Raw genomic sequence first — 22,127 nt, forward strand, 5'->3', positions numbered from 1 at the left:
GTAAGACGGAGTCGGGGGAGGAGCTAAGCTGAACTCTAGCTTCAGCCTGATCCCATAGGGAGGTCTGAAGCATAAATTGCACCAAAAGGTTGGTTCCCTCTTGGGATGGGTCCAGCCATTTCTATCCTCCCCCCCATTCAAACCCTCCATGTCCATTGGTTACTAGCTATGGGCTGCAGAGAAGGACATATCCTCCACGGCCAAGCAGCTCCCATGGCCAAGGACAGTTCCAGGAAGAATAGGGCAGTTGTGAGCGGACAGTAACCTATACTCACAGCAACCATGTAAGGGAGATCTGGGCAAGGCACCAGAAACACCCACTACACTATTATTATATTTGTATCATTCTATGACTGAATATGAGCTTTTGACATGACAGGGACTCAATAAATAGTTGAACTAAATTGAAGAATCTAAATTGCATAGACTATGCAAAGCCAGCATGAATAGCTTTTGTCTCATCCGCATGTTCAAAATCTTTGGAGACAGCTGTCACATTCCTCCCCTTCATTGGCCCTCAGAATTGCCAAGACTACACAAGGTTGTAGCACACCCCTAAATTCCCAGGCACACTGATTATGTATGAAGCTCACTTAACTGTAAATTTTCTTGCTTCTCTTGTTTCAGAGATTTTCCGGTGCTAATTACATCTACGCTTACATCCAAATATTTCATTGTGATGCAGATTATACTTGTAAGTGCATGAATTATTCTTTGAAGGCAAAAGGAATTAACAATGTTTCACCATTCACTGTGACATGTTTCCAAGCACGTAAGTGACAGGTGCACTTTTAAATAATGTACTTTTTCTTCTCCTTGACAAGCAAGAACCCAGATTTAAAGAGATAGAAGATGCGAAGGATTGCCTTGTGGATCTACTGATGTCATGCTTGGGTTTCTATCTCCATCAGCAAATGAATGAATAAGTAATGTACGCAGGTCCCAGTACCTTCTTAGATTAGATTGTATCAGCAGCCTTACACTCTGAAACACCATTAGGACAAATCCCCAGGCACTCAGGGATAGAAAGAGAGAGCTGGGTTGGTCATCAGTAGGAATGGAGGAAAGCTTTTTGTAAATCACAAGGTGATTTATAAAGGTCAATTATTAGTATTAATTATTCTACTATCAACTTTATGTTCAGTGCTCCTGGCTCTACCTACATCTCCTTCTGAATTAATCAGCCCCTTCCAGAGATTTCACATCTGTTCAGGTGACTAAGGACAAATAAAAAGTAGCCTAAACAGGTTGAGGAACCTGCTCTTTTCTTGTACTTTTATCTAATAGTCTCTCTACTGGTAGAGAGTAAATTGAATTCAGAAAACAAATCTAGCAGGTGGTTCGAGAGCCTTAATTGTGAGCGGCCAATAGATAACATATAAAAGGAAATGAGGATTTTATACATCATTATCATCCTCATGAAGTCAAGGAAATGAATGTCTAAAGACTAGTTGTTGAATTGCAGAAGATTCATATGTGTGAAACAAGTGGACCTACTGCCCCAATTCACCAGATTTCATTTTAGTTCTATTAGGATTATGAGGTATTTGAGAAAAGAAGAAAAAGAAAAAAAAAAAACTCACAGTTTGGTATGGGCAATACAAAAAGTTAGCTCTCACATGTATTAATACATCCACTTTAATGGCAAAAACAGACTTTAATTTTGGAAAGGAATATAGCTGAGCTCTAGATTAGAAGCCCATAAACTATGGACCAAATCTCTCTTCTGCCTGTTTCTGTTAGTAAAGTTTCATTACAACACAGCCATGCCCATTCATTTACATATTGCCTGTGCTTCTTTTAGGATAACAACAGTGGAGCTGAATAGGTGAGAAAAAGACCATGCTGGCCACAATGCCAAAAAATACTTACTTTTTGGCCCTTTATAGAAAACGTTTGCTGACTCTTTCTCCACAGCCAAACTCCTTGATATTAAATACTGGCTCTACCACTTCATAGCTGTGGTACTTTCAGAAAGTTTCTCAATATAATCATCATGAGGAAATGAACACTATCTACCACTTAGGGTTGATAGGAAGATTGAGTAAGTTTAAATATCCAAAGTGCCTAGACCAGCATCTAGCATATAATCAGGATTCAATAACTGTTAGCTATTATTATTATAAACAGCAAGAACAAATATCCTTCTGCCCATATATATTGTTGGCTCTCATGCCAACAGAACCACCCAGAGGCCCTTCTGCCCTTTCTCATGGATAAGTTTGGAATGTCTCTCCAACATTCTGAATGCAGATAGATACTTTCTAGGTATTCTAGGTATTCTACAGCAGCTGCGCAGAAGGGAAGCCATTTCTTTTCCTCTCTTTATTCTTGGAAGATGGCTTCAGTTAAAAAGATCAAGCAGAGATTTCAAACCTCCTTCTTCTGTCTAAAATATTTAATGGCCAGCCTAACAACCCTGGCAAAACAACTGGTTTGTTTTCACAACTCACAGTGTTTTTTCATCTTTAGAATCAATTAGAGGTTCTAAAGATATTGTAGGATCAGAGATTGGCTTAGAATATAAACCTTGAATTCCTAAGAGAGTTTACAAGTTTGTCCAGATTAGATGCTCAAGGTGAACAGAGGGCCCAGCCTCTGTAAGGTAGGAATGTAAAGTGGGGATAAAATTAGTAGAAGTTTGAAAAACCCACCTTTTTGAGAAATACAGATGAATAAATAGATTATACTTCTTTCTCTCTCTCTTTCACTTCCTTTCCGCCTTTTCCTTATGGCCAGGTTAATAATAAAAAGGTCAGTGTTCTTAGTTCTAAAAAAAAATGTATACTGATACCTATATGCATAAGGCATTGCCCTGGGCACCATGGAGAAAATCAATGTGGTAAAATTCCCATCCTAGGGAGTTAATAATCTGCTTGAGAAAACAAGACAAGCCCATGAAAAGTTAAATAGCAATTAATGAGTTCAATGACAGCACAAGACAACAGTGGAAAAGATACTGCTATGCAATAAGTAATTAGTTGCTAAATTCAGATAGTTAATATTATAGAAATTTCAGGGGAAAATAAAATCCACATGACGTAAATTTGTTAACCAAAACACAAGAAAATGGCCATCCTACTTCCTCCTACTGAAGGAAGATAAAAACCCTAAAGTTAAATATGTATTTACATTTCTTTTTTTTGTTGTTGTTGTTTTTTTGAGACGGAGTCTTGCTCTGTCGCCCAGGCTGGAGTGCAATGGCACAATCTTGGCTCACTGCAAGCTCCGCCTCCCAGGTTCACACCATTCTCCTGCCTCAGCCTCTCCGAGTAGCCGGGACTACAGGCGCCCGCCATCACGCCTGGCTAATTTTTTGTATTTTTAGTAGAGATGAGGTTTCACCGTGTTAGCCAAGATGGTCTCGATCTCCTGACCTCGTGATCCGCCCGCCTCGGCCTCCCAAAGTGCTGGGATTACAAGCGTGAGCCACCACACACCCGGCCTGTATTTACATTTCAAGTGAGTAATTTGAGGTGTTTCCATTTAAAATAAACATTAATTAACTAGCTTCCCAGGCTAACAATGTGTGTTAATCAGTCACTGAACCTTGTTTTCTAACAACTTCAGCTGTAATGTGTAGGTTAGACCAAAAGATTCAGATGGAAATCAGAACACCAGGAATGGTGAAGTCTCAGAAGAAGGCATGATCCTGTAGCAAGAACAGGAGGATGTGATGGGGTCCTGAAGAGCATCAAAAGGCCCACAAGTTGACAGAACATAGCTGAGTATCAGAGTAGCCTCCCCAGAGTCAGTACGAATGAACAGGCATGGCTGAATTCTAAAATGTTCTAGAAAGATTAAGCTAAAACACCTACAAGTGAGTATCCTGAATGAAGCTTCTTTATCATATTCACCAATTCACTGCATCCACCCTTATTTCCTAGATGTTTGGGGAAGAGGCTTATTTCCAGATATGCCACCAAATTCAAATTTAACTACACCCTCAGATTTCTGTTCCTTTTGGGCCACTAGAGTTCTTATTTTGGAGCTTGATGATCTGCTTATATAAACTCCGTAAGCATAGCGGTAAAGAATGTGACTCCCAAACTAAACTACCTGGGTTCCAATCCCAATCCCACTGCTGTGATCAGGAGCAAATTGCTTATCCATCCACTGAGCCTCAGTTTGCCCAGTTGTAAATGGGAAGGATACTAGTATTAAACTCATAGAATTGTCATTAGGGCCAAATGTACTAATATATGTGAAGCTTTTTGAACTACACATAGTAAATACCTTATAAATATAAGCTGGCATACCCTGTCACTGCTAAGTAAGAGAGTAGAATTAGTAATTCTTTTAATTACTTAACATGCCAGCTATAGAGGCAACCTGCCTCCTTCTCTGGGACCAACACTGGTCCTACAAATGGAGATATAACAAGTTGGAGCTTATCAATTTGGTAGTCTTCTTTCTGGCCTTGTGTGTATCTTACCCCACTCCTTCCACTAACAGGACCTAATTATAATATTATAATTAATTCTAAAATTGTCCTTCTACCTATCAGGTCCTGGCTTCAGACTACCTGTGTTTCTCTGGAAAGAGCTATTAGTGTTGACCAATGTCAGTGATTCTAAAAACTAAGTCATTGCATCCCAGCCATTCTCCATCCACTGGGGCCCCCTAATGCTATGCTCTGCTACTGATATATGCAGGAGGCAGATAAGGAAGGGTCCCCAGAGAATTTCTGACCCACCCCACAAGTGTTTACACCAGATGGTTTTGTGCAGATAAGGGAACCTGCACAGGGTCTTTCCTGGGCATGCCCGCATGCACTGAAGGAATGGGGTGGAGCCACCAGGAATTCACATCTTATGCAGGGGAGGAGCCTGGCCTCTTCAGCTCCTGTGTGGTGTGGCCTGGTATTCAATCTGCTAGGTGGGAGCCTGTTGGCAGGACCCCTTCTTTCTTTGCTGAGAGATTTCTTTTCGCCTAATACAACCACTTTCCTCACCCTCCAATGTGTCTGTGTGCCTAATTTTTCCCGGTCTTGAGAGAAGACCTAGATTTTAGCCAAGCTAAGGAGCAAAAAATCCTGCATCATTTTGGTGGCCCATATGGGGACCTGAGGAAGGGTGAGTAAAATACGGACCTGAACGTTTCTTTCCCTTTTGTTTTGGAGGCTTCTTGTCCTCAGATTTCTTCTAAAGGTAGAAAAAGCTGAGACTCGCCTTGTCGCTCTTGGGGGGTCAGGAATGTTGGCCTCAGTCCAGCCCAGTTTTTTCTATGGCAATTTCCTTCTTTTTATTAGGACTGTAATGGCAGCTATCTTTTCTTTTACAATATTGGGGGTGTTCCACCCCCACCCCAATGGCCACAGGTGCATGCACAGGACAGATGGGTGAGCAGAAGCTCCCCGCCCCCTCCCCTCTAGGTTGGGGCTGGGGCACATGGCCCAAGGGACTTGCATGGTTGGCTGGCCAGCATTCCCTGCCATGCACTGGGAGTCTTCCCCTCTCCTGGCCAGGGGGTCCAGCTCAGTCCAACAGCAATTAAAAGTTTCTCTCAGCTGGGTGCAGTGGCTCACACCTGTAATTCCAGCACTTTGGGAGGCTGAGGCAGGCAGATCACAAGGTCAAGAGATCGAGACCATCCTGGCCAACATGATGAAATCCTGTCTTTACTAAAAATACAAAAATTATCTGGGTGTGGTGGTGTATGCCTGTAGTCCCAGCTGCTTGGGAGGCTGAGGCAGGAGAATCACTTGAACCCAGGAGGCAGGGATTGCAGTGAGCTGATATTGCACCACTGCAGTCCAGCCTGGCAACACAGCGAGACTCTGTCTCAAAAAAAAAAGAGTTTCTCTCTCTGTTGGAGAAACCCATTTACATAAGAATAAGAAGTTATTCCCCCAGGCATCTTTCCAGCACTGCACTTAAACTATTATTATTTTCTTCTTTCTTCACCCTATCAGGAGTTAACTTTTGTGTGAGAGATTTTTCCTTTTAGAAGGTGTTTTTACTAGGCCAGGACCCCAATTCACAAGATGCTCTTTTCTCTCCCTTGTTGGAGAGGGACTCAGTTCCACAGCTTTGCCTTAACATTCAGCTTATAAGGAGTCCATGCAACCCCATGAGACATATTTTTGCCCCAAACTCCATTCCAAGCTTTGGAACTTGAAGGCTACTGACAGCAGGCGGGACATGGTGTTCATGGGTAAGAGCGGATAATCCCTCCCTCAGGCCCCCCATTAACATGGGTGAAAGCCACATTGACACCCATGGGCAGCACCCTGTCATGGCCACTGGGATTCGGGAATAAAAAGATGGAAGAAGGAAAAAGGATGCTTTTTCCTTCTCTCACTCATATACCCTGGGTATCCGCTAAAAAGAGAAAGGAACCAGGGGTGCCTGTTACCCTTTCTAGATGAGTAGCCATTCATCTTTAGTCTAGTTGGCTTGGAATTGAGCACAGGGGAAAGGAACCCAGAAGCCTGACATGCTGGCAAAAGGGTAAAAGTTTTTACCGGTTGGGCTTTTGGCTTCCCTCTCCCTGTGCAAACCAGTAAAAGGAATGATAAGAATCACTATTTATATTATCTGTGAAGTTCTGATTAATGAAAAAAGTATATAAGAGGTTGGTCTTAAGCTGTAGCCAATCTGGTATGCTTTGCATGTCTTAATTGAGGCTTGTTGGTCTCACTGGTGAGGTTACTTTTGATAAAGTTCAAAAGCTAGATATATCAGCTGCTTGGCATGGCTAAAGTGAGCTAATAAGGGATTTAAAAGGATTTTCTTAAAGAGAGCTCAGCTTAATCAGAAGTGTATATCCAAGTTATAGGTATATTTAAAAGACCTTTATGTGTTTCTCTTCTTGAATCTTATTTTACTGAAAAAAGGTTTTTCCTCAGTTGACTGAATTATTTTTCTCCATTTTGCCTTGCCACTCTTAATGCATGCATTAGAGTCCCTAAGATAATTTCTGATGGCCTGGGACTCCTTGGGAAAGACAGAAAAGACACCATGGATTCCATTTTGGGAGAAATCTCTGTTCTCCTCATGGAAGCCCAGGAATTAGAAGTGGATAAATCCCTCTCAAAATCTGTTTTTGTCTTCCAGCTATACCTGTTTATTGGGCCCTGGAAACAGCATGCTCTTAAAGGGCTCCATCCTGAGGCAAATAATCCAATTGGGATTGTTGAGATTGGGATTTTTTTTTCTTTTTTCTCCACCCTGAGAATTGAGACTGGCAAATGAAAAATTTTATAGCTACTGGATCTTCTTCTGTCTGTGTAGTTATATATGCGTTGTGTGTGATGTCTATAAAAAAGAGTTCTAATTAATTGGCTTAAAGAAAAATAAGTACTTAGATCAAGCTTAGTCAAACTTTACTGATACCTAGTACATAATTAAAACAACTTACCAGATTTTACATTACAGTTAGAAATTCCTAAGAGTTACCACTATAACATGTAATTGAGACCACTGAAAATGGATTTACATATAAGGTGTGTAAGAACAGTAAAATGTGTTTTTAGTAAAAGATTATAAGAAGGCATGGAAATGTAAATTTTTGCCTAGGGCTAGAGAATTTTTTTAAATTAGATAAGATAAAGCTAAAGGTTTAAACACATTGTGGAAGGTTTCTAAGAATTAATCTTGCAAAAGAAATTCTGTGTTTGCACATTGACCAAATTCAAAGGGGTATTATATGGTTTTAATTCAAAAGGGTATTATATGGTTTTTCTGTAAATGGAACATTGAAGTAAAAGCACAACAAGGTTTTCTTAAGGCACTAATCTGCTCTTTAGCAAAATTTGTAGAGGGTTATAAAAGGATTATAAAGATCTCACCTGGTGGTTAAACTGGTTAAGATTAGATAGAACTGTGTGTAAGGTGTCATTAGAAAATTGGGATAGACATTAATAGTAAGGGTAAAATTACTATTAATGTCAGGGTAAAATTTGGCTTTCTCACCCTTGTACAAGATTTTCATGTACTAGTAAAGGATAATGAGCGATTTTCATTTGCCTTGTGGATAGACTGCCAAGGAAAAGAAAGAGCAGATGAGAAAAATTTTTTGGAAAACTAAGTCTTCCCTGTTAATGAGTAAAGATTTTTTCCTTGTTTTAAAATTCCTAAGTCATCATTTTGGCAAAATAAATAACTTATGGTAATCTGAAATTCTATTTTATAGCATCAAGTGTTTTAAACTTTTAACATATTTAACAGGCTTCACTGAATCAAATTTCAACTTCAGGTTGTCTTTTCTGACCTCAGCTTTTGGATGCTACAGATGGCCCCTGGAGCATCCAAAAGAGAGGTAAACAGGATTATTTGACATGTTGAGGTACATGGGATTGCCAAAATGACGTTTAATCTTCTTCAGGTTATAATTAAGGGAACAATATTAATATATGTTCCAAAATTGTATGGGATTTCTAAAATTCTAATGTTTGGGTATATGATATCAATCATGATTAAGGTTGATATTATGTTAAGTTATTGTAAACTACAGAGATAACCAAATTTCTTTGTCAATCGTGTTTTTGACTCTAACTACCCTGGAATTTTTTTTATTCACAGGCAATTGTTGTCTTGTTTTGATCCTGTTCAAAAGATGGTTTATAATCCGCTACAGAACTTTGACAGGTACTCTTAAATGCAGATTTCTTGTAATTTTGGAGATTGTGACATTGGAATAATGAATTCATGAAGAGCTGAAATGTTCATGAATATCGAACAGAACAAGAGTTAATGGAATGGACTGAACTAATAGAAAACTGAAGTAGCCTTTTTAAATTTTTGCTTAGAACACTGCTGATCCCTGTTTTGTTTTTCAGAGTCAAGGAAACTTACTTGAGCTATTTATGGCCTTTAATAATTGAATAAAGTATAATTCTGTGAACAAAATTTGGAGCATATTTGTTTCTCTTTGCCTGGTTTCTCCAGAATTTGGAAACTAGTCATGAGTATTCATGACTTATAGCAAAATAGTTATTTGTGTCAGTGCAATAAGAATCAATTTTCTTTTGCAACAAAATGCAAGTGGAGAAACTGGTTGTTTTACCAAAGCTTTGACTGGAAGGGTATGCATCCCATTAAGGAATCAAGCTTGACTTGCAGAGCTGATAAAAGTCCCTTGGGAAAACTGGCCTCACACCTTGTCTTCACAGTCCCTGTACAGGGTTCCTGACCCATGGTAAGTAAAGAGTGTTGCTTTCTAACAAGTCCAGGAACCACATGTTCTTGGGACCTCAAGAATAGAGGAGTTTATGCAACTCAGGTATTTGAGGGCACAAACCCATGGCCAGGCTCATCTTTAAAAAAAAAGAAGAAAAAGTCCTATCTCAGATTCCTTGTGGAATGGAGTTGCATCAAAGCCAATCTGAAAGGCCTATGTAAAAATAATTATTTGTGCTGTACTTTATGCAAATAATCAGGCCAAGTATAAGATTAAAGTCTATTTTTCAAACAACTCAGTCCCATCATGATTTGTTTTTAACAAGAATGAGGACTGGAGAGAGATAAATTATGTTCCAAAACTTAGACATTTGTCATTAAATTCTAGACTCGTTAGTTGTTTTAATTTTTTTTCCCCACATTATAAATTAACTCTGCTTATTCCTGTGAAACAACCAGTGATCTCCAACTTCAGCTCAGAAGAAACAAAAGAGATGAGTAATGTAAAAATCTGGATCAATATTCTAGTTCTGGGCAATTACCTTGCAAATCCTGGCAGGTGATAGGAGTAAATAGGGTGCCCATCACCCAGAGGTATCCTTTTTGAGAAAATAAGACCAAGGGAGCTAACCAAAGTCAAGCCCCATGCACCCACATCTTAGCATGCATAACTATAGCCACCAGTTATCTGTGTGTGCCAGCAGCCTTGGGATTTTTGAGCTGCCCTTACCCATCCCTTTTTGTTTCATTTTGATACATGTTTTCCAATAACCTAGTGTGTCTCTTCTGGCTTTCCGGGCATCAAACTCCAAATACTCCAAATAGTCCTGCCACCGGAGCCTTTGATGATCACCCCTTTTGCCAAGGACCTTATATAGGCCTATGAGGGAGATCTGATTGCTGATTCCCCAAAACAGCGCCCCCTGTCATCAGGAAGCAGTTAATACTGGTCTTCATCCTTAACCTTAACCTTATCCTTATCCTTATCCTTATCCTTATCCTTATCCTTATCCTTATCCTTATCCTTATCCTTATCCTAAGGGCAGTTAGATGTACTTCTTTAGTAGGGGGAATGATAGATGCAGGAAGCAGATAAGGAAGTGTCCCTGGAGAATCTCTCACCTGCCCCACAAGTGTTTATGCCAGATGTCTTTGTGCAGATAGGGGAACCTGCACAGGGTCTTGCCTGGGCATGCCCGCAAGGCACTGGTGGCCCGTGTGCACTGGGTCAATGGGGCGGAGCCACCAGGAATTCACGCCTCATGCAGGGGGAGGAGGCTAGCCTCTTCAGCTCGTGTGTGGTAGCCTGGTATTCAATCTGTGAGATGGGATCCTGTTGGCAGGACCCACCCTTTCTTTGCTGAGAGCATTCTTTTCACTTGATAACTCTACCCTTCTCACCCTTCAATGTGTCTGCACGTCTAAGTTTTCCTTGTTTTGAGACAAGAACCTGGATTTTAGCTGAACTAAGGAGGAAAAAATCCTGTATCATTACCTTCCAAGAACTTGTTTATGGTAGGACTGCTCAAATGATGACTACATATTAACCTGGATACCTTCCACTGTTCTGTTGAAATCTTTACCCATCACTTCCTCTGCCTCCAAGAATCTGACTGGTTTCCACGTCTTTGCCATTTGTGGTTTGGTGTCTAATCTACTTAAATGCTGTCAGAATTTTCCATATAGCAGATAGCCTCAAAAGTCTGAATCACTCCTCTCTTGCAGACGTTATGGCAAATACACTAAGAGTTCCTTCCAAGCACTCTCAAAGGATTCACCTTCTCTGCCTCATCTCTGGTTAGTTGGTTTGACAAAATGAGAAGACAAGGGTGACATTCAGAACTCCTTGATTCTGCTATTATTGGCAAAACTGTCTCATTAGCATTAAAATAGGGAGAAGACCTAGGTTGGAAGGTATATTGCTTAAAAAAGAAAAGAAAAAGACTTCTGCTTAGCATGCAAACTAAAGCCTAATACTTAGTATGTACTACAGAACAGAGTTGCTGAATAGTTCTTCCATAAATCATTCTACAATGCTTAGGTATGTGAAGCTGTGAGCCCATTCCATAATTTTCATTAGAAAGACACCTTCATTTCAAAAAAAAAGAATTGCAGCCCCTCAGTAGAGATCCTCTGGAAATCACATAAAATGGAAAAAAAAATGAGGGAATCTCTATCTAGCTCTAAACACACACACACACAGATACATACACACACACACACCAGGGCAAAATACTAACTTCCTATCACTGCTAGAAGGCACTAGGTCAATCACAGCTCAGAACACAGTGAAAATTGTGTTACAAAAGCAAGCCCATCTCCCAGACAACAATCCTGCCCCTGCTGCACACCTGTGCTGCCTTCTCATCCAATGGCCTCCAGAAACCTGTAGGCAAGAAGCTGACCATTAGGAGCCTTGACCTACTCACTCGTCCCCAACCTCTGGTGCATCTCTCAGAATGTAGCAATTATTATCCTAGCACCAACAGCAGCAAACTAATATCTCACCCACAAATATACTTCTTACTGCCTTTCATCGTTTAGCAAATATCCTTTTATGCACAACTCAATCAGAATTACCCAAACAGCCATTAACACAGCTTGGAGAGGGAGAAGAGTAAGAAAAAGTTCTAAAACCAGACAAATGAACTGCAAAGTCAAATTTGCATTAAGAACCCACAGATGCTGGGGGCTAGTTGATGGAAGTTAAGCAGGTAAGGCAAAATTTAAGGTGCGTTAAAAAGCTCAGTGACTGAGATACATAAATTATATTCTAATGCAATGCATTTTTTAAAATAGAAGTTAATACAGATAAATTCATTGTGAACCAAATATCAAAATTTTAAATAATAAAATTCAGCAGTACCATGATGAGCCATGTTAAAGCCTAAGACAAAAGAGAATATCAGTAATGCTGATCGTGTTTTCATTAAAAAATTGGATATTTCATTCATCATGGATTTTTTTTGCAAGAAGTTTGATTTGTAAAAAATGTTCTATTAAAATATTACATATCTTGATTTAGGAGTTTCCTGGTGGCACCCTCTTAAATTTGCACCTAAGGCAAGCTTCTTGCTTATCCCATGCTTATCCCTGCCGTGCTCCAAATTACTGATAATTCTTGTATCACTAGAAAGAACAAGGGTATTGTCTTCTGGTATAGCCTTCCATAATATTGCTACCCATCTTATCTTAAAAAATCAGAGGCCCCGGAATTAGCACAAGTGGAATGGAGGGCAGATCCTACTTAAGCATTGTTAAACAGCTTAAATATGCCTCTTGGGTTCAACTGCTATGGCTTTTATTCAAGAGAAACTGTAACTGGAAAGTCACAAATTTAACATTAACTTTTCCGTCTCTGCTCTATGTGGGGTTTTGTTTCGCAAACAAGGTCCTTTTAGACGAGTAATTCCCAGGCTTTATACCATCAAAGACTCTTTTTCACCCCACCTGTAACCAGGGCTTGTGTTTTGAAATACATTTTTTTTTTGCCAAACATGTATGAATGAATTTATGCATAAATTCTGTCCACCATTTAATAGGCCAAGATATCTGAATTTGCCAATCATATCTTCTGATCAGTGGGAGACTGCCAGAGGGAACCAAAACAATTGTCATCAAAGGCGGAGATACTTGACCTGCAACTCAGCCTGCCCAGCCTCATCAAGGATACCACAATTTCATTAGATATTTTGAAATACTGAGTTCTCAAAAATAATTATAATGAAATATTAACTTAAAAGAGTGACATGAAAGAAATGGTAGGTATACTATGTTTTCACCTAGCTTTATAAAACTGTAATAAGTAAAAAAGTTTGGTATAGTAGTAACAGGATTACATATATGTGTGTGTGTGTGCATGTGTATCTGGTGTGTGTGTGTGTGTGTGTGTGTGATGTTTTCATTTAAAAGTTGAAAAATAATCCAGATCTCCATTACCAGCTTTCTAGTTCTTTGGGGACCTAAGGACCTCCTATGTAGGAACCATTGTTTTGTTGAAACAAAGCAGCTATGGCAAACAACTGAAAGAGATCTGGCAGAGCAATGAGTTTCTGAGCAACTATGAATGAATACAAGGCTTATAAATGTATGGAAGGAAAGCAGACCAAGGGACCCAAAGCCATTGACCGAAGCTTGATATAATTCATTAAGAAAATAACATTTCCAGAAGTTTTTCAAGATTGTCTACTAGAATGTAAGCTCTCTGAGTTGCAGGAACCACCTGTGTGGCCTAATATCCTGCAGCGTTCTCCCTGGACAGACTCAATGCATATTTATTGAATAAATAAATGAATGAGGAGTTCCTTCTTTTTTCACCATTGTGAAGATCATCCGAATGATCTTTAAGAGGCATCAGGATTAGAAAACCATATTAAGATAGATATGGGCATCCAATAGGAGCAGAGCCTTGGGAATCTGTTTTAAAAAAGCATCTTGTCAAGAACAATCATTAAGAGACATTATAAAGCACCTCATTCATTCACACCTGTTGGCTAACAAATCAATGATATGTTCCACAGATGCTTCCTCTTGGATTTGTCCCACTTGAACTCTCCAAAATCTTGTTCAAGATAGTATACAACCTTAACCACACTCATTTATTCTTCATTTTCACTATGGTGCTCCATCCTGTACTTCCTGCCTCTCCAACACACTAGTTTACCCTCTCTAGTCCTGCATTTATCCTCTCTCCTTCATCCCATTTCCCACCTACATAATTTGGTCCAGCATTGGTAATTTCTTGCACACTTTTTGAGTGATTCCTCATAACAATTCTATGAAACAGGCAATGCAAAACTTATTATTGGTCCCATTCTATGGATGGAGAAATTGGAGGTCAGAGAATTTAAGAGTGATGACCTCAGATTTTTTCAGTAAGTGATAGATCTGGGATTCAGAACCCGGTCTCCTTTCCCCAGGATTCTGTTACATTACCAAGGACCTCAACATGTTATACAGCATGCAGTTGCTCAAAGCCTGACATAATGAGTGATATAAGTCATGTAAGAAGGTTCAGATGATACTAGAGAGCCATATCTCCCTGTGCCTATGGAATAAAAATATAATTATTTAGCATGATATATAAGATATTCATAATTTGGCTTTCCTGCTTTGTCTGACTTTCCTGCTTTTTTCTCCGTGACTCCTCATTATTCCCACAGTACCCAAACCACGCTAACCTGGCAGGATCCCTTGTCCTCCACCTTCATGCCTCTAAGCCTTTGCCTATGCTGTTTCATCCTCAGTGCCTCTCCCACCTTGTTCATCTAGCAAGTTCCAACTCATCCTTCTAGAACCAGTTAAGTATGACTTAGGAACCTTTCTCACTCAGTGAGGCTTGCTCTCCTCTGTGCCCACAACGCAGTTACTTCAGCAGCTTCCACAGCTCTCAGGACAAGGTCCATATCTTTCTACATGGCAGTCAAGGCCCTTCATGATCTGGATCTTGCTTACATGTTCGGTCTTTTCTTCTCCTATACCTACCATGCCCTCTGATGCTATTCTCTGTCCATAATGAAATACTTATGGTTTTCACATACACATCACTGTCTGTCTCTCCTCACAGCTTTTGCACACACAGCTCCCTCTGCCTCCCTCATCGCTTTTGCTAGGAAAATTTCAAGTCGGTGTTTGTGAGGTCTTAGCTGAGGTGTCACATTCTTCTGGAAGCCCCCTGAGTCAGCGTTGGTGTCAGTCTTCCTTGCTGCCTGAGTGCTTCCGCCATCGTGGTACCTCCTTGCCAGTGTCTCATTGATAAGCACGTAGTGACTGACTCTTCCAATGCTACTGTAGTGTGAAGGATCCCCCATCAGGTTACTTAAGGGTGTATATCCACCGCCTGTATCTTGACAGCCGGCTGGTTGGTGAGCTGAGGTCACGGTGACCAGCAAAAGAGCAGGTGTCCCTGAGAATCCAAACATCCCAGAGTATCTAAGAACCTATCAAGGAAAACAGTCCCATCACGCATGCACAGTAGGCCTAAGAGCCAGAGAATTAGCTTAAAAGCAGCTTAGAGATGGGAAGTGGGGCGTATCTCTAGAGGTGCCTTCCTGCCTGCCATCCAGGAGTGCCCTATATGTAAATCTTAACTCATCTGCTTGCCAGGCTGCACTTGTCCAAATCATTCTTCGGTCTCTTGACACCTTCCTAGTTTGGGGATGAAGGTGTTTTTCCCATAACAGTTATCCTTAAAGATTTTTTTTCTTCTTTAATATATTTCCTGCCTTTCCCAGAAGAGTCTGTGATCAGTTTCTCCTTTATTTTCCTTATTGTAGATTCATTTCCATCGTTTCAGGTTCCATTCTTCATAGAGTGCTTCCATTGTTTGGGGGTGACTGATGTTTGGGGGTGACTGATTGAGGGTGACTGATGCTATTGTTTGAGGGTGACTGATGTGGTGGAAAGAATGCTGGATGGGGTGCTAGCTCAGGCTCAAGTCCTATCCATTCACTCATTCATTCATTCTTTCAACAGCTATTTACGGAATACTTTCTACCTAAGTGCTAGGTGCTATTCTAGGTGCTGAAGGGAATAAGCAAAGCCTCTGCCCTCATAAGGTTTTCCAGTAAGGGAGTTAGACCAGATTAAAAAAAGATAATCACATATACAATATAATATATACTAGTGGTAAGTGTTATGTGGAAAAACATGGCTATGATATTGCTCATCCTATCCTGGACAAACCTGTTAAAGCTCTCTAAAACTCAATGCTATAAAATAACATTCTAAAATGGTGCTAATAATATCCGCTCTAAATAACTAGCAAGGGTGGCTATGAGGCTCACATATGAAAGAATAGAAATGCATTTTTGAAAACAGATCAAGTATATGCCTTTATTGTTATTATTTTAATTTTCATGTAATGCAGTGTCTATTTGCCCTTTCCAAGAGGCAACACATGAATTTTAAAAAAATATCCATCAGTCATTTAGATGTTTGAAAATGAGCAAATGTCTGGCTGACAGCCTCGGTCTTCAGATAATGTTTGGTTAACTTATCTGCACGGTTGGAAAAGTCATGCATTTACTGCTGTGCCCTTGAAAGCATCAATCTCTAGGATTATTATTTTTTTCTTATACTATTGAGATAATGGTAATTTTCCTGTCTAAATATAAATTTTAAATGGGCATTTTCATGCCCACTTTGAAAAACAAGCTAAGCAGGACTGTCTATCTCACATAAATGTCATTTACATTTCTATGTAGCTCATTTTTATTTGGGGCATATGTGAATTCCAACAATGTGTAGGAGAACATTAAATCATTACCCATGAAACCTAGGAATCAAATTTAATTTTGCACCTGTTTGCAAAATTTCAAAAAATGGCAGCATACTTTATGTAGCTTTATAAAGGATTAATACATAAAAATAAACTAAGCAATGCCTTTTCTATATTACATTTTGCTAAAGAATGTTTTGATGTCAGCCTTTTTGAAAGCTGACTAGGAGTGAGGAGAGAATGTAGCAAATGGAGGAGATCACTGGCCTCTTTACTTATATATTTGTATATATTTTTTTGCAACTATAAAATAAGATGTGAACACATGCTCACAATAATTCAGACAGTACTTAAGAGGCTCAAGTTCCTCTTACCTATTCCGTTCCCTTATCATAACCTTACCCCAACCATGAAGTGATTACTGTTATCAATTTGGTATGTATCCTTCTAGAGTTTTTAGTATGTAATCACAAACATATATATGGATTTTACATAAATAGCATGCTATACATATTGTCCAGCAAGTTTGTTTTTGACATATGTCTTGGAGACCTTACCATGTGGGGACATCAAGTTCTAGCATATTCTTTTTCACTGTGGTATAGTATTGTATTACATGGATCCACTACAGTTTACCTACCCCATTTCTGGTGGGTGGTCTTTTGGGCTGTTTCTGATGTAGTATGCTGTATATGCTTCCCAGCACACATGCATGCATATTTCTCCAGGGTATACACTGGGAGGTATAATTGTGGCTTCAGAAGTATTCACTTCCTTTCTTCCATTTAAATTTAAATAGACACTGCGGACTTGCCCTCCAATAATGACGTAACAATGTACACTTTAACCAACAGAATCCACCCCAGTTAAGCATCTCTGTGCTATTCTAGGGAGGTAGTCAGGTGGGCAGAAGAGGCTGGTGTCCTCTAGCTCTCTGAGCGTTATGAACATACATTCAGTAGGTAAATCCCAAGAGGTGAAAGGAGCTCAGCTGGCAATGGTTCTCCCCTTTTCATTTCACTAGAGTGAACTCCTTTTTAATGCTTCTTTGTCCTTTCTTGTTTCAGTTTTTAGCTGAAATAAGATGTGACATGCTCACAATAATTCAGACAGTACTTAAAAGGCTAGATCTTTGATAACAGATATCCTGTGAACCTGTGTTTCACCTGACCATTAAAATTGTTCTTTGGAATTAATAACAACTACCATTGATTAACTGACATACACTTTGAATGTACTATCTCAATACATCCTCAAAATACATCCTCAAAATAACTCTGTAAGATAGGTATTGCTTTGATCTACATTTTTCAAATGAGTGTACAAAAAGGTATGTAAACCTACCCAGGGACATGACGGCTATTAAGACATAGAGCAGAAATCTGAATCTGGGCTGGGTGGTTTCCAACACCAGTTCTGGGGCTATGAGCCACTGGGCTCTACGGCAAGCAATCATTCCCTTCTCTGCTCTCCTAAGGCTGTTTATCTCTGCCTCCCTTGCATCAGGCATTGCTTTCTACCTTTTATTAGTTATTTGTCAATAGGATTTATCTTATCTTTTAGCCTGTTAGCTTCTCAACTGAAAAATGCATGGATGAGTCACCTCTGTCTCCAAGACTGTTTCAAAAAATACAGTACCTCAAACACAGTAGGAACTTGATAAATATATCTTGAGAGAAAGATATACTTACCACTCAGCTTCACAAAAGTTCTCCCTTACAATCCAAGATCACTGATTGTCCCCCTGCTGAATCTGACAATGGCCTTCATGGGTAGCCCACTGTGGCATCTTTTCAGGAGGTAATTCTCATATCAGAACCTCCAGATACGAATGGTTTCTAATCCTATCTCTACCACTGAGAACTATTTTCTTTATGGCCCATTCTCACACGACACCACTGATGCAGGATCTGATGACTTCATGTGAGTTAATTTATCTGATACTTTAATTAGAATTAATTTGCCTTAATTGATCAATTGGAGACCTTCATATCTTGCAGCCCTTCACTTCTAAACTCTGTTTGCTAACTTTCCCTCCCAGACCTCTTCTTCTAGCATTTAACCCCAGATTTTAGTCTTCTGGGCATGCCTTTATTCTGCTTTCCAGCTCAGCTGCTGAGGGAAATCCTGATTTGACTGCCTGGCTTCCATGACAGCTAAACATCTGGATACTATTCCTTGAATCACCTTCCAATTCATGCTCTAATTCCCAAGGGTGAATCACACCCTACCCATGACTACGGCAAATCCTCACCATTTCAGTTAGACCCAGCATCTCGAGTTCCTGTTTATTCGAATGGTAACTAAAATAACGTATAATAAACACTGTAACAAGGACTATCAGTGTTCTATTGAAAGAAGTGGCCCTCGTGTCAAGAAGACTAAGCCACCACTTTCTCCTCTACCTCTCTGTAGCCTACTCATCCTGAAAGCCATAGTCCATGTTGCCTTCCTAAACTGTCCCCAACAGTTATTAGGATCCTTACTAACTTCTGATATTCATTAACCAAACTAGCATTTAATTATATATGGTCTTATATTGTTTTATGTGATCTATCATCTCCCTTATTAGGGAAAAAGCTTCTTGTAGCAGGGAACATATTGCCATACTCTCCTTTATCATCATTGTCCTCTTCACCATTGCAAATATTTTCTTTAACTTATTGAGTGCAGAATGCTTTATGTGAATTAATTCATTTAATCTTCACAAGAACACTATGAGGTAGACGCCATTGCTATCCTCATTATGGAAATGAGAAAACTGAGCACAGAAAGGATAATTAACTTGCTTAAGATCACATGGACATACTATGTGTTGAATAAGGTATTTGAATCTTGGCAGCCTGGTTCTAGAATTTAAGAGCTTAACCAGTGAGACTTTCTTTCATGTGGTCCTTTCATAGTACCTAAAACAGCTGAGAACATAAATAGTACTAAATAGTAATAAATGAGTACAAAGTAATATAGATGCCTAATTTACAGTTTGATGTCCATGGTCTTTTCAGTGTCCTTGAGTCCCCTCTATCATCATCTCAAGACTCAACTGCATATGGTTCAATTACTTAACATAGGCTTGGACACAGGGAAGGGGCCAGACTGGAACAAGATTTGTTGACAATTCTGCACAGAAAAGGAAACAATCAACAGAATAAAGAGAACACCAATGGAATGGGAGAACACATATGCAAACCATACATTTGATAAGGGGTTAATATCCAAAATATACAAGAAACTCAATAGTAATAAAACAACTTACTTTAAAAATAGCCAAAGAACCTGAATAGACATTTTTCAAAAGAAAGCATATAAAGAGCCAACGGGTATATGAAAAAATCCTCAACATCACTAATCATCAGTGAAACGAAATAAAAATTTAAACCACAATGAGATATCACCTTCTCCCTGTTAGAATGGCTCTTATCAAAAAGATGAAAGATAACAAGTGTTGGTGAGGATATGGAGAAAAGTGATCCCTTGTGCACTGTTGGTGAGAATGCAAATTAGTCCAGCCATTAAGAAAAAAAGTATGGTGGTTCCTCAAAAAATTAAAAATAGTACTACCATATGACCCAGCAATCCCACTTCTGGGTATATATCCAGAGTATATGGAATCAGAGGTTGAAGAGATATCTGCATTCTCGTGTTTACTGCAGCACTGTTCACAGTAGCTAAAATATGGAATCCATCTAAATGTCCATCAATGGATGAATGAATAAAGAAATGTGGTATACACACAAATAGAATACTATCCAGCCTTAAAATAGAAGGAAACTCTGTCATTTGAAACACCATGTATAAACCTAGAGGACATTACATTAACTGAAAGAAGTCAGAAAAAGACAAATATCACATCGTCTCACTTATATGTGGAACGTAATAAAGTTGAACTCATAGAAGCAGAGAACAGAATGGTTACTAGTGACTAGATAGTGGGGGATTGGGGAGATGGTGGTCAAAGGATATACATTTCTTTTTTTCTTCTTTCTTTTTTTTTGAGATGGGGTCTTGCTCTGTTGCCCAGGCTGGAGTTCAGTGGCACTATCATAGTTCACCAAAGCCTCAGACTCTTGGGCTCAAGTGATCCTTCCACCTCAGCCTCCTCGGTAGCTGTGACAACAGGCACAAACCACCAAAGGATATAGACAGCAAGAATCAGTTCAAGAGATCTATTGTACACCATGGTGACTACAGTGAATAACAATGTATTGTACACTTGAAAATTGCTAAAAGAGTAGATTCTAAGTGTTTTTTAAAAATAAGAATGTGAGGTAATGCATATGTATAATTAGCTTGATTTACCTATCCCACAATGTATACATAAATCAAAACACAATATTACATATGATAAACAGATATTATTTTTATTTTTAAATTAAAAAAATTAAAACAACTTGCCCCCAAGAGCTGTGGAAGCAATGGAGAGGCAGACTCAGAGGAAGACACTGCAAGAGAGATGGTTTGACTGGAGAGGCACTGAGCAGACAACAACAGGATATGGTCCAGATAAGGCACACAGTAAAGCACATGGGGGGGCTAATAAAATGGACTTTGAAAAAGGACTGCCTAAACTGGAATCTCAGTGCCCAGAGTGCTACTCATGGAACTGTTGTGAGCTATGTGAGTCAATTCTTCTAAAGTGCTAAGCACAGTAAAGGAGAAAGTAGGTGTGCTGTACCTGTTAATTGCTATATTATTCTGAATAATTAGAATGAAGACCAATATCTGACTTCTGGGTTTCTGACTTATATGTGGGGCACACAACAGGGAATGAAGGCACAGTGAACATGCAGAATTCAGCATCTTTCCTCAGGCTCTGGCCATCTGAGTACACTTGGTTTTAGTGAAGTTAGCTTATAGGCAGTTCTAGAAACAAATTTAGGAAGGATTTGGCGCCCTAAGCCTAGAGATTCCAAGGTCCTTGTATAGGTTAACACAATAGGAATGCATGTACCAGGTACAGAAGAGAGGGCCCTCATCAGGACTGGGGTACAAACTGGGGACTTGGTCCAGACACAGGTGACATCTTGTGGCTCAACTGAGGCACAGAACCACAGTGAGACAACAGCAAGGGTACCTTGGAGCAGAGCCTAATATATAGGGTGGAATTATAGGGCTTAAATCAGTGCTACCTCTTCTCAGGAGTAGCCCAGAGGACCATGGGCAGGCTGAGTATGCAGATAAGGATTATATGACTCCGACGGTAAGGAAAAACTGGGAGTCGGACTGGACCTAATCCACGTTGCATGGAGCTGCTTCACTGCCCTGTCCGGGCCTCACCTTCTTGGTGAGCAAGCAATCTGGTACCATGCCCTTTGGTGAAAGCAGGCATGGAACAGGTGACTGACCCTGGGGAACGAAAGCCAAGCTGTCATTCATCACAGCCCATGGTGCAAACCTCTAAGGTAAGCCTTGGAGCCTCCAGCGCCCCAGCGGTGGGGCATCCGTGCTCTGGGCAGGGAGCTTCAATTCACACAGCAGGAGAGCCATAACATAGCAGGAGACACACAGAAGGCCTTTAAATGTCTGTTTTTTAAAGTGGTTAGCAAAGCAGGAAAGAAACTGTCAGAGATCCGCAATGCAGTTTAATCCAGAAAGTCAGCGAAGAGGTGGAAGGAAACAGAAAACAGGAGACTGGAAGAAGAGGCTTCAGGATTTGGGGAGAGCAAAGCAAAAAGTGGTAACAAGAAAAAAAAAAACGGTTGCATATCAGAAAATGATCAAGTCTCAAGTCGACATTTGCAGAACGCTGTTTTCCATTTTTCCGACTGCTCTATGCATTTGACAAA

At 39.8% G+C, this 22,127-nt stretch overlaps 1 protein-coding gene across 1 annotated transcript in view; it reads right to left on the reverse strand.

Moving 5' to 3' along the window:
• The window catches only part of CA10 (carbonic anhydrase 10), a 525,515-nt gene that overhangs the window by 480,023 nt on the left and 23,365 nt on the right, over positions 1-22,127 (reverse strand). The window lies entirely within an intron of this gene.

This window comes from Symphalangus syndactylus, chromosome 20 (genome assembly GCF_028878055.3).
Source record: "Symphalangus syndactylus isolate Jambi chromosome 20, NHGRI_mSymSyn1-v2.1_pri, whole genome shotgun sequence".
In the NCBI taxonomy this organism is placed as follows: Eukaryota; Metazoa; Chordata; class Mammalia; order Primates; family Hylobatidae; genus Symphalangus; species Symphalangus syndactylus.